Source organism: Ciconia boyciana, chromosome 2 (assembly GCF_034638445.1).
Source record: "Ciconia boyciana chromosome 2, ASM3463844v1, whole genome shotgun sequence".
Classification (NCBI taxonomy): domain Eukaryota; kingdom Metazoa; phylum Chordata; class Aves; order Ciconiiformes; family Ciconiidae; genus Ciconia; species Ciconia boyciana.
In genome coordinates this window covers 135,102,409-135,116,839 of record NC_132935.1, presented here as the reverse complement: position 1 = coordinate 135,116,839, position 14,431 = coordinate 135,102,409, and the positions used below count along the sequence as shown (strand labels likewise).

Sequence of the window (14,431 nt, the reverse complement as noted above, 5' to 3'; positions counted from 1 at the left end):
TAAACAATTTAAGTAACTATTAAACAAGTATTAAGTGAGAATGTGTTATCTTTGTTGTTTGCTTGAGTTTCACCAGATTTAATTTAAAAGACTTGTGGGGTTTTTTCTCCTTTATATCTAGTTATTTGTTATAAAATCCAGGATCTACTAAAAGAAACATGTATTCCATGTATGCCCACTTTCACTTAATGTATGTTGAAATTATAAGGCCTGTAAAAGAAATGCTGACAATTTCAGATATGGCTGGTGTTGAAAAGGGAGTTAAAGATCTCGGATCCTTATAAATGCTATTATTTGAGCAGTAAAATTTGGTCCTTGAATGATAAATGGCTGTGTGGAATATGAAGAATGAACGCATTGGGATCTCGTTCTTTCAGTAATAGCTTTCAGCTTGTTGTCCTTCAGGTTCCCTGCAGCAGCAGCAGCAGCAGCAGCAGCAGCATTATAGTTTTAATAGCATGTAAAATCAGTCCTTCACTACAAGAAAGCTCTTAGGCAAGTGCAATGACATCTGCACATTACCAGCAATGAACACCAAGCAAATTTGTAATGAAGGGAGAACTTCATGTGCTACCACACATCGATGATCCTGGCTTGTTTCCCTGATTTGTTTTGCTGTTTAAATTTTCAGCATTGAGTCCTTAACGCTCTTGTTTCCTCATACCCATACAGAAACGACTGCTGTTGTTCACATCTAAATGCTGTGAATTTATATGGGCTGGGAAGTAAGTTCTTAGCTCCTTTGTCAGGTTATTCCATCCTGTTCATAATGAACAATGCCATTTCTACGTGGTGGACTGCAATACTGGGGGACCAGGGGAAGAATAATGATGGTCATCAGGGTTTTCTGTCTCCCCTGTTTTGTCCTGCAATGCGTGGTAGTTGTGTGCACAACAGGTTGTAAGTCTCACTTGTACATCTGCTGATCCATCCAAAGAATATGCAAAATTTTTGCTGAGACGTTATTACATCCATGCTGCCCACTATTCCACCCTCTGCTTAAGTGTTGTTAAGCGCCTGCTGCTTAAGTGTTGGAAATGGAGGGTTGCGATTCTCCTTTTCTTTGAGAAAAGCTAGAATAAGTAGACACGTAAGACACAGCCGGCATTCAGTTCGTGTCACTGGGGCAGGCTCAGTCTAAGTGAATTGAACATGCATTCATCACGTGTAACATCTTTAACACTGGTCAGTTTTGGTTTTAAGGTGGTTAGACAGCAGAATATGCCTGGCCAGTGATAACTTTTTCTCCTGAGTCAGAAGAATGAGTTAAAAAAAGTGGCATTAAGATGCACAGAGCACAATTCGTCTCACGTCTCTTTGTCCATCTAAAAATTAGGCAACTGCTGCAGGATAGTCTGCTATGTGTTCCTTCACTGCTCAATTGAAATTGGTGGTCTGGATCACACTCTAAGGGTGCCCACCTCAGCTGCCTTTCTGCTAACTTGTGGAGGCATGCAGTCAGCTTTATGGTCACCCTTTTCAAATATAAAGTGTATGTGTAATTCTCTGGTAATATCACTATAATTGTCCTATGATATGCTTTCATCCCCTTAATTTTCTGACAGTACATGATTCTTTGTTACCAGCACAAGAGATGCTCAGATAGCAACTCTAGAGGTCGGTGTTATAATTCTGTGCAATTCATTAATAAACACTGGCAGTTCTATGAAGAAAGTAAAGAAATTCCACACATTCACTGTAGCAGTGCTAGGTCCTTCATGAGATTTTTAAGCAGATTGGACCATGGTCTGCTGGGGAAAGGCAAAGGATCTCTGCATCATAGGGATCATAGTTTGTTAGGGAGTACTTTGAACAGAAGAATGCTTTGCAGGGACATGGCTGTGACAGAGATCTCAGTCCTGAGTCTTGGGAGTCTCAAGATTTTCACAATACACTCATGTCTAGCATTCCTATTTATATCTTTAGAAAACCACCCTTCAGTTGCTGCCTGTATTTTGGTACCTCTGGGCAGTTATGTATTATATTAAATGTTAGAACAAATGTTGGATAAAGCCATTGACATTCTGACAATCTTGGAAGAGGAGAGCTCTTACGAAATTTAATATCCTCACCCCAGAACAGGAAAAATAATCTTACAGGTTTCAGTAGATGGATGGATGTATACACTATTTTATTTTTCTACATCAAGCTCAACAGTCCTAACTGTCATTAATCATTCCAGAATCTCTGCATTGCTATTTTTAGGAGCATAAAGAATTTCAGTATTATAATATGATCTGTGCTAGAAAGAGGTCAAATAAATGGTCTGCAGTGGAGATTTGCTGCTAGAAATACACTGGTGTCAAGTCAAAAGTAACTTTATAGTGCAGGACTACCGGGTGGGTGTTCAGTAATTTACTAAATTACAACAGATTTAAGCTGCTGGAACATTTTTATTAATACTCCTATTTGTTTTTACAATCCAGTTACCTCAGAACACAGCAGTTTATTCAAAACAGGTATCTTGGATTTCATTTCTAAAAATATTTTGGTATTTTTTATGAACATTTAAAACCCAGAGGCTCTGTGTGCTAAAAACAAAACATAGACATTTTATGGCTTTCTCACTTTTTGTCACCTATTACAAGACCGCGCGTATCGTGCCAGATCACCGAATGGAGGCAGCTCTGATTAGGAGCTGAGGGACCAAGTGCTTTTTCATCTGTGGGAACTGGTCTTTGCAGGACCACATAGACGATGTGAGGAGCTCAACTGATGTCCCTCATTTGCATGCAGATGTGTACATTTCTTAAGAAATGAACATCAGCCAGAGACAAATTTAGAGCTCTTGCTTTTATGAACTTACTGAAGAGTGTCATGTATGTAAAACACATTATATATAATATAGTGAGACTAAGCAGTTTCTGATGGTGTCTTAAGGCCACGATTAGTTTGTTAAAAACATCACTGGAGCTTAAGTTTGAGGGTAAAGGCATCTTTGCAATGCAGAGTTTTACTGCAGAAAACCTGTTTTTAACCAAAGGGTTATAAGTTTACTACATCTCCAGGTACTTTTTGTGCAGTTTAATAGTCAGCAAATACAAAAACATCTCGTAGAGATACAAAACATGCCGCCTAACTTTCTGTCTTGCTAAGAGATATCTTTTTGGTTTTGGATCAGCCCAACTGCCCTGCTCTCTGTCTCTTCTTTTAATCTAACTTGTTTTCTTCAGTACTAATCCTGCTACTTCTGTCACATTGCTGTAAGAGGCAGTAGTCTCCTATAATAGATGCACCTATTTTCTTTATTAAGTAAATGAAAGGCATTTTCTCCTTGAGCACAGTCCTTGGAGGATCTGTGTCTTTTTGCTAATGTAATGAAAAACAGAACAATACTGGAAAGGTGGCAGGCACGCCTGCACAGGGATATAGACAGAGCTTTAACATACCTCGTGTGTTGGAAGAGCATTTTCTTGACCAGTGTATATTCATAACGACTGTGTAAAATATAAGTAAACTAAAATGCAGCAATACACACTTGGGCTGTGATGCTGTTAGATGTCCTAAGTGAATATGGCTTGGGATTGTGGACAAATTCAGGGGCTGATTTAGGAATTGTTCTTCTGGAAGGTGGTATTTTTCTCTTTTGAGTCCTCACTAAAGCAGTGTTTGATCACAGCATTATGGCTGCAGTTATTCTGGACATGCTTTTAGCTGTGCTGTAAAATGGAGACAAGGTGATAAATGTTTGGGACAATGAAATGATCTCAGGAGTTGAAATCCTGACATAACAAAGTCAATAGCAGAACTTCCATTAACTGTAATGGGGCTAGGGGTCTGAATCATCATCTCAGGACTTTGATCAAGAGTCATGACATTTAACCATGTTTTCATAGTAGGTAGAGCTACCAAGAAAGAAGGTGATTCCTTGTCATTAATTGTTCGGAGCACTGTTCAAATGCTCATAGCTTGGAAATATAACGTACATCGTAGGTGTTTCAAGGATCACATTAAAGTCTTTATATATGTCCTGATGTTTTGAGATCTTTTGCTGAAATGTCTCACAGTGGAAGAGACAGAAAGCTGTTCATTGTTCCCCATATTGTTAGCAGCCTATAACTGCTATGATATGTATGCATTAACATACAGAAACAGTATTTTAGACTTAAATGGATGTATTGGATTTGGGGTTTTTTCCCCCGCTGGAATCTCATGTATTACTGCTTTCAAGCTCAGATATTTTAAGTGGGAAAATAAAAGTGCATCACCAAACCCTACCAAAATGGCAAATCATATGCTGCTAGAAGGTTTAAGATGCCGGGAATTTTAGTTCTAAAAACACTAGAAAAAGTCTTGCTATTCCCTTTGTTTACCACCCTTGTCTTTATTTCAAGTGTATACTTTATGAATCTACAAATTATTGCCTTTATTGAAAAGTTTGTGTGTTATTCAAGATGACTTGTAAACTCGACTCAATCTTCCCTAGCAAGAGAAACAGGAAATACCAGAGAACACTAGACTCAGTAAACCTATAAAATTTGAGAATGCAGCCCATTATTTCTAGGGACTTTTCACATAACACTTTGGGAAGCAATGACTAATTAGTTTTTGGCTTTAACAATAACAGTTTGAGGGGTTTTTTTGTTTTGTTTTTATAGCTTTCATATTAGGTAGAGGAGGGAAAGTGACTCTGAATGATGAAATATTGGCAGTGTATACACTTGCTTCTCAGTAGGAGCTCAGCTCTTTGATCCCTAGTACAATTACATTCATTGCCCAAGTTTTATTGCCATGCCAGAGAGTTAACAAGCAGCCGCTACACTCATGACCGCATCCTAATAGATTTTTGTTCAATAGGTAATTGAATATTTAAAATTAATGTCTTATATTCTCTGGATTCTTGGTAATAATTAAATGTTCACAGCATTTTTTCTTGACTACTTCACAGCAGTAAATAGAGTATTTACATTCATCTGATCTATCAAACACTCCAACAATTCTTCTGAATGTTAACTGTAGCTAGAGCAACATTTTATTGTTCCTTTTTCCTGCCTGAATACTTTGTTGAGTGTTATTCTCTGAATTCATAAAATGGCAAAGCTCGAATGGCAGAAAGCTCCACAGCCTCCTGGTGAATATTTAAATTTGTACTCACTTTGGGTTCTTACCATGAGAATGGACTTCTTATCAAGTACTAATGAAATTTAAAAGTTGCAAATATGATGGAGGCATATGTAAAATAGCATTGCTTATTTTCTTTTTTGTTATTTGCTGCTGTTATTGGTTTATTCCCTAATGATTCTTCAAGATTCTAGCTGATATTTCAGCTAATTATGCATAGGATATATTCTATGGGTAGCTTTCTGAAAGGGAGCTGAGGAAGATGCTATTATCCAGTGAAGATGCTATTATCTAGTGATTAGAACAGGAGACTGGAAATCAGAATGACCTGATTTCATTTGCATTTCCTCCTCTTTTGCTAAGTGGCCTTGAAAAAGTGACTCTACGCACAAGTGCTTTAAGTCTTTCTTTTTTCCCTTCTGTCTTTCCTTTTTAGATTTAGGGTCTGACCTTTCATGTGTGAAAAGTATATCACCTATCACTACTAGGAGCAGTACAGGCTACAGCAGTCAGACTACAGTCAACATGCAGTATTTTTTTTAAATGTAGCTTTACATCCCAGAATATGTTAAAAAATTTTAATGATTTTCATTTCTATTACTAGCTCTTAATGGGATAGTGTAAAAACATAGGCATGAGATAAAATATAAATAATTACCCATGAACCTGAAGGGTTCCTGTCTGCCAAGTAAATGCAACATTATGTAATGTCATACAGAATAAGGTGCTAGAATTTATGCCACAAGTTATAACTTGTGCCATAAGTAGAAATGCAAACAAATACCTTTGTGACAGTAGGTTTTCATATCATCCTAAACCTGCAACCCTTTCTTGTTTCCAGGTTCAGCAGGCCTCACTGGAATAACCTTCTCTGCATATGGTTTTCATTTTCAGGGTTAACTGGTAGTCTGATAGGTTGCACTTCTCTGTGTTCTCCAAATCATCCCAGCATGATTATCATAGCTCTTGGGGAAAAAAAAAATAATAATAATAAAAAATATATATATATATGTCTGTATTAAAAAGGTTTGCTTTCTATTAAAAAGATAAACCAAGATAAACCAAGACTGAGTAATATTACATATGTTCTATTCAATCAAGATTTGTTTGATCAGTTCACAATAACAAATTCAAGGAAGGCGTATTAGCATCAATGCAATTCTTTTCTCTCAGATTAAAGAAAGAGATTGCATACTGGCAGGTTTCTTTGTACTTTGATTATACAGAAAATGGTTGCTTGATTATGACAATGGAAGGACAAAAGAAGATGAAAGAAGTCCTCTTAGAGCATTTTCTCTACCTATCCTAACAGTGGGATGCACCAGCACCTCTAGCCGTACTTGTGACCTTCATTTTGGCAAGTGAGGAAGGTCACTCCATGCTATGGGATATAATAGAGGTCTCAAAAGGCACAAGAAGATGTGGACTCAGGCTAATTATCTCAGTGGCTAACTGACCATTTAAACCTGGATAGGATTAAAACTAGTTTCTGATCAGTACCTAAATCAGTGACTTTAGTGCTGTGTTATACATTGGTTACAGCAGAGCCTACCAGGTATGGATGCCCTAAATCAGTGGCGCCTAACCTCTGGTCATCTGCAGAACAGCAGCACACAGGTAGTGGGCTCTAGCTATCACAGTTTCCTCTTCCTGTTGGCTTTGATTTTAAGGTCTTGATTTTCTATGGCTACAAACAGATTTAATCAATTTCTCAGTCAAGATGTTGTCCATGTAGTATGACTGAATGGGATGACCGAGTTGTGTAAAACTCCCTGCTAGTATCACTGTGACAGGCCATATCAAAATTTATGTGTTCAGACTCGATGATCAATATCTACCTTACATTTATTCCATTCCTGTATTTTACCCATTTAAAAATAAACACTTGGAGTGCAGCCCAAGTAAGTTTTGTCCTGATTACTAACATGAGTAAGGCTGTTACAAATTCCAAGTGGTTTTGAAATATTTTGTGAAGTTTGATAGTCACCTAGCATAGAAACATAGAAATAACAATTTTTGGTGATGAAACATTTTCTGATTTAGGATATTGTCAAAATGAGGTTCTCTGGGTAACAGTAGAGGTAACTAAAGCAGTAATAAAACTTAATAATGCTTGTTTAGAAGAACATTGAAGGAGAAAAATGATTAAAAAGCATTAGTTCTTTAAAGGATTCCTCTGTCTGGGTTTATCTTTGTAATTTTCCTGTAGAATTATAGGAGCAAGTGTACAGGATACTTGAAAAGTAAATATTTTTTTTAACTTCTTCATGTTTGCAAGGGTGAGGTATCCCCAGCCCTGAGAGTAGGTCTGTCTTGTAATTCAAAACCTAAGTGGTTGAGTTTGGTGTATGGATGTTGTCTAAAAAAACCTTCCTGTTTGCTGTATAAACTTGTTGAAATGCAGTATGTTATTATGAAACCTGCTATATATCTAGAGCAGTTTACTTGGGAAACTAGCAGGGTTGGTTTGCAGTATTTACTTTTCTGGGAGGTGAGAGGTAAAGCTGATGTGATGCAAATGCCTGGCTCCCTCATCCTGAAACCTTAGACCAGTTTGCGCTAATTCACTGATGTATGTGCCTAAACACATTAATAAGGCTAAAATAGACAGGGGCACCTAATGACGCATGCTGGCCTGGGGATAATGGACTAGCAGAGGGGCTTACTGAGGATCTGTTCCACTGGGAACAGAGCCTTTATATCCTAATTAAAGCCCCGTAAACCTCCATTTAGTACTGGAAATCCAGTATCAGGTTTACTGAGCTGATTTTAATTAAAGCTGATGTTAGCCTCAACTTCATGTGCGTTTCTGACCAAAATAATCTTTTGTCAGTAATGCGTGTGTGCATATGTACGTGTGTACCTATACGTGTATCTATTGGAGTGTACTTGTGCATATGTTTGTATTCTGTTGTATTTAAATCTTCTGTAATTAAGAACAGATCATCCATGTGTTTAAACTAGTAATTGTCTGACTTTGAAGGGAATACTGACAAGTTATTTTTACTTCTATGTTATCACCTGTCATGTTAAATCTAGTACCAGGTGAGGGCTCTGTGACCCTTATACTGGGGGAGGTGGGAGGGACGTTTGTGCTTTCCTGGTCTATAAATAACCATCTTTGTGTAACCATTGCAGAACCAGATGTCATGTTGTAGAGGAATAAACCACTACTGCTACATATGAATAGGACTGTAATATCCCTACAAAGGAAATAGGGATTTTTTTTTTTTTTAGCTTGATTTTAGAAACGTGGTGTATCAACATAGATTTTAAAAAAGAATGCACTATAAAATCCGAGGGAAGACAGCTGCCTTCTATTTTCTGGTCAGGTAGAAAGGGATATTCTTAATTAGAAAACATACTACATATATTTCTGTATTAAAAGTGTGTGGTGTGTGTGTGTGAGATATCCATGTAAAACTGGGAAAAAAGGGAGAGAGAAAGAGAGGTAAAATAGTGAAATGCTAAAACAGAAGAGTTAAACTGCAATTAGATTGTCCATATACCGTTAATTTTCCTCCTTTCCTCTTATGCATAGCCGTTCCACTTTCATTATCGTGACTTTTTTTTTTTCCCCTACATAATCTGGCTTGTTTGGTAATACTTGATAGATGGTCTAGCTGTATAGGTTGCTCTGTAAAAATGTCTTATTCTTTTTCTTTTCAGTAAAGCTCTAACTTTATTTACCACCTGCCCTCCAACCCTGCGCTGGATACAGAACTTTTTGTGTCCTGTAGGATTTTTGATAGCGGTTATTGACTATTTTTTCTAAGTGTTTAACAGATTATTTTTTTTCTCATAATGTCCTTAAAAGATGAGATGGTATTATTTTTATTTTATAACTAGACAACTCAAACTCATGGTGCTGCTGTGCTGAGTTACTGTAGCTAGTTCTGGTTGAGCTAGGTAGTCTATCAGAAGCTGCATAATAAGATGTTCTGCATTGTGCTTCCCGAATTAGCCTGAGTGAAGCACTGTGGTTGTGCTATATTAAGACGGGATATCTCTGACTTGCAGAGCATTCTGCTGTTTAGACATATCCTCAGAGATTATCTAAAATAGCAATATAGATACCCAACTTTAAAAATTATGTTTCTCAAAGTACTAAGTAATATTATCGCTGTGTATCGGGTAAGATCCATTCACCTTCAATTGCAAATATAACTCTTTCAGCAGAAAATCAACACCGAACCCCAGACCAATCACACCAGATCATTCAGTTCGAAAACAGCAAAAACACACATGCCACTTGGGATAAATTTGGCTTAAATGCCGTATCCCAGAAAGGTCCCGCGTGGCTAAAGCTGATTACTGCGCTGTCTAACTCTTGGGCTCCTGCGGCTGCATTGTGGGCACACGGACGCTGCCATCCTGGGGAGAGGCAGGAGTCCCAGCATGGGTTCCTGGGGAGCGGGGAGCTCTGGGATGGGTTGCTCCCAGCTACCCAGTAAGAAATACTGAGGATAGAAGTATGTGCAAAATCCTGTTCCTCTCTGCTGCATTAGCACCTTACTCGGGGATTCAAGAGCCTACCTCCATCCACTGTGTGTCTGTGGTGTGGAGCTAGATGTCCAGGCTCTGCCCTTCACACAACGGAGGAGAAACTGTTGTTCTTTCAAAGCACAGCCGTGGGAAAAGGGTGATGTTTTACATAACGGAGTGGCAGCTTTCCTGGGGAAACGTGATCTCCCTTCCTGCAAGCAACATGGATAATAAACCCCACACAAACCACGACAATTAACAGCTCAAAGGCAGCACTGCTAGTTACTCCCTTCTTGCTGTGTGTTAATGGTTGTGCAAACAGCTAGCTTAAACCACCTGTAATTTCTTCTAAGGGTAAGCATCCTCTCCATGTTAGGGTGGAGAAGAGGTGCTGGTGGTGCCACCACCTGAGAGACAGCTGGCAGCAGAGAGGATAGCTGGGCTGTTGATTGTCATCTCTTAGCTAGAGACTATTGTACGTTGCATTAGATTTTCACTCCACTTGGTGTCATGCCAGTGTAAAGAGAACTGATGGCTAATTTGGTTTCCTCTGCCCTCTAGAGAGGGAAATTCTCACAGCCTGCTCCAGTCGGCTGAAAGGCTGCATGTAAGCAGCACAGGAGAGCTTCACCAAGCCCTGGGCATAGGCTTGGGCCAAATGAGCAGTTTGAATGTGCCTTTAGCCTTTCACACAAAGGGAAAATGTGTCATGTGAAGGCTGCGACCCATAGCTCTCATCTTCCTGGAGACTTCAGGAAGCACTGGTCAGTCACTTTAGCTGCATAGAAAACTGAAGCAGTAGCTAAGTATTGCTGTTTCATCACTTCTGCTTATCCTGATGACCTGTCCGTTCCAGTCCAAATCTAGTTTGCAGTCACTTTTTGCCGGCCAGCACACTAAGGGACTGGCCCGTGAGCACACAGGAACTGTATGCCAGGGCAAGGAAAGAATTCAGGTCTCCAGGAGCATTCAGCTTCTGTAACAAAGAGGAAGACGTTACTTACAATTTCTTTCCTCATTCATACAAAACTTCCTAACCCTGTAAAAACCCAAGGAGGTATTCCTGCGGGTGACAGTCTTTGAGCTGAGCATGCGTAATGTTGCATTTGGATAAGAAAAATACTGTCTGGCACAATGTACTTCTTTAGACTGCCTAGACCCTGCCAGGGTCAATCCCCTTAACTACATTAATTTACCCATACTCAACTCCACTGGTTGACAGCCAGTAGACATTCTCATGGGCTGGTTCACATTTCTGGCAGAAATTTCTGGCATTGCCAAATACTAAGCTCAAGGAGAGTCTCAGTCAGCTGTGGGCTGGATGGGCCTTTTTCAGATGACAGAAACAGTGAAAAATATAAGTTGGAAGGGGCCTCTAGAGGTCTTCTGGTCCAATACCCTGCTTAAAGCAGGTCTACCTTAGTATATGATCAACAAAGAATTTTCATGTTAGTCCCCAGAAAACGTTTTTCTTGCACAATATTTAAATGATGCTTCTCAGATCTGTAACTCAACAAAAGATTTATTAAGTGGGAACAATAAAAGGCACCTCTGGTCAAGTGATATCTTCTCTGGCAAATTTTGAAACCTGTTTCTAAGACTGTGGAGGTGTGGATTCAAAGATACTGGAGGTGTTAGTGATAGGAATTTTGCATGGGCAAAACAATTTTTCCTTCTGCCCAGATTTCCTCTCCAAAAGTGTGCTGTCTTAGCTTCCTCACTTGTTTTACCTGCAACTTTGCTCCCCCACACCTTGAAAATGATGGGAGGCAAACAGCTGAGCTAAGGAAATGATGAAGTTATTTTGCAACTATAAGGAGCCAAGTACAGGATAATATAATGAAACCATTGGGCAACCTGAAGTGTAGCTTCTTCGCTTGCTCTGTCCGTATGCCGAAACATGGAAAATCATGGTTTAATTGGAGATGTAGTCAGTCTCTGGTAAAGTCATTGGGAGCTGAAAGGGCTGAAGCCTCTCTTTGTTGATATGGGATCATTTCTGAAATGTTCCAGGAGAAAATAAAATCTGGCACTCCATTTCTCAGACAAGACCAACAACATTAGGAAGCTTCTCTTGCGTTGTTGTGGGAGTAGTAGTCTCAGCTGAGGACGAAGAATCGCCTCCCCTCATCTTGGCTTCCTCCATATAACTTTGCTCCGGAAGGTCTGGCATGCTGAGGTTGAGGAGGTCAAGTTGCCCATGCAGAAGTTTTGTCTGTTTTTGCCTTTTCTAGTCCTGCCAGGGACAATTCAGCAGTGAGCCTGGCTGGGCAGCAGGAGTGACACTTGGCACGCTCGCTAAAGGAGAGGTCTGTTTTGGTTTATCACAATCTGCATTGTGCCTGTTAAAAGCGATCCTGTAATGTATGGCTCAAAATGCATTTTCACATGACACCAGCACGTACAGACTCTTTTACAGGAGGCTGCAGGGCATATGGGTAGTATGCAACTCTCATACTCTGAAACTTGTTTCTGACACTTGTTTTAAAAACAGAGGAAAGTAACATAACAGTCTGGACTCCATTAGAAATGGATACATGTAGGGTAACTTTATGAACTACATTGGGGTACCGGGCTATATCTTGTGAGAAAGGCTAGTGTTTGGACGAATAACTTTAATGCTCATTTATTGAAGGGCCTGGAAGAATTTTATTTATTTGATATGGGATGCTGACCTAACTGCTATATCCAAGATCAAAGCCTGCTTGCTGTGCTAGGTCAACCTGATAAGAGTACAGAGTTCTTCATGATTATCTGATTATACATCTAATTTATTTTACATAATAATAAAGTTTTCCTTGTGGTAGATTTAAAATGTTATAGTATGGTATGTCAGGGTTTATATTGTAGGGCTCCAGCAGATGGCAGAGGAGACAGGCTTTGAATAGGTGAAGTTTTCAGGTACTCTGTTAAATTAGTACAAGAAAATAAGTTTTATTTGAGCTTCGGCAAACCTGCCAGTTTCACTTCACTCGGTTTTACTGAAGTGGAACCAGTGTGTAGGGTTTATGGGGGTTCACATGCCCTTCATGGTTGTTGGGCCTTAGTTTGTGAAAATAAAACATGCTCTAATAGAGGTTGCCCATTTGGGATCTGAAAAGATTACAAAGGTCTTTTTCTCCTGTAAATTCAGTCATTGGTTTTAGAATCAGCGCCTAAGGGGAAAACAACCTATGGGGACGGTCCTGCTCTCTAACTTAAAAATACTTCATAAAAGAGGCATAAACATAAAGGGCTCTGATGTTTGAAGGTAGGAGCCAAAGCCTGTCTCTGTTCTCATTTACATCACAGTAAACCCCAAATAATAAAAGTGACATAGTCTATACGCATTATTAAGAGACTCAGTTTGGATCAAGATCACTTGTGTGATCCCACAGAACACTCAATAAAGCAGCTGTAGAAATCTCTAGGTAAGTAAGAAAATGCCACGCAAATAAGCCATATGCAGCCCTAGGTAAAGCACAGCAAAGCATACTGAAACAGCTGTATTTTTCTCTTTCCAAAATGGTTTTGCAATATGCTCTGTGCTCACCTGAATGATAACTACAAACCTCTCAGCTGTACGAAAACCAGCATAGGCGTAAGTGTGAACATACAGGTTGTGAACTGTGGTCTAAATTCACTGAAACTTAACATAAGGAGACATGAAAAAGAGGAACACAGAGAGGGAAAAAGAACAATATTGCAACAATTACTTTAATCATATTTTTTGGAAGGGACATGAACATCTGTTGGTGAGGTAAGAGGACCCCATATTAGGACATGCTGATGTGGGAACCTCAGTGCATCCCCTGATGTACCTCCCCTTTCTCGTTGAGCTTCCTCCAAACTAAATATAAATGGTTCTGGATCTCCTGTGATCCCTTTTGCAAAGCAACACCTGTGCCTGCATTTCTGGCGAGCACCCCCTGCCCATTTCTTTATGCATGAGCTTTACAGCAAAGTTACTAAGTTTGTCCTTGAGAAATTCTATACTACTTTAAGAAGAGATACCAGAGCAACTCTGTCCGTTGAATTCTTTTAGGGACCGTGAACAGGCATGGTTAAATAGGAAGCTCCACTGAAGAGAATGGAATTGCACCCACTTATGTCAAGAGCTGAAATTAATTTTATGAATTTATGTTACCGCTAAGGTCTCTGTAGGTAAGTTAACTCTAAGTGAACAAACAGGGGACTATGTTTTTCTGGTGCGTCTTGCACAAACAAGGCAGAGGTTGCTAATACTAACCCTACCTTAATGATAATTTCTGGGAATTTTTATCTGAAGAAACAGATGTGCCGCTGGTCATCAAATAGTGAAAAAACATATGCATAAGTGAGGAATTTAGTCAAAAGAGCAACAGCCACCACCTCCTTCTTCATCAAGAACATAATACCTCAGGTTTTAAACTATTTATTTCAAGTCTGTCTTTTCTCTTTTAACTTTTTTTTCCTCTTCTGGCCAAACAAGCAAGGACAAATACTAAGTTACTAGATTTTTCTAAATTTATGAAGTGTGTATGAAAATAAATAATTTTTTAATCTATTCTTTGTGATGGCAGCTTAGAAATAAGAGATTTTTCACTTTTTAATATGAGGTTTCATTTATTATTTCTCTGAGGGGTTAAACCTTCAGATTTAAAGATATGGGGAAGGTTTAAAGACATGGAGAAGGAGGTGAATATCTACATGATTATTTCCCAAGTTGTTCTTCTGTCTTCAATTCTAGGTTCTGAGTTTCAAGCAAAGCACTGATTCCATTAAATGAATGAACTATCGTTAAACATCCTCTTTAGCACTGGAATGCAGGGCAAAATCTGCCCCTCTTCTCTGGGAATAGTAGTGTCCGCTGCTAACATTTATCCATTATCAATGGCACTACTTGACACATCACAACATTCAAATA

General features: G+C 39.0%; 1 protein-coding gene across 5 annotated transcripts in view; it reads left to right on the top strand.

The window, feature by feature from the left end:
* The window catches only part of HDAC9 (histone deacetylase 9), a 489,748-nt gene that overhangs the window by 159,784 nt on the left and 315,533 nt on the right, over positions 1-14,431 (top strand). The window lies entirely within an intron of this gene.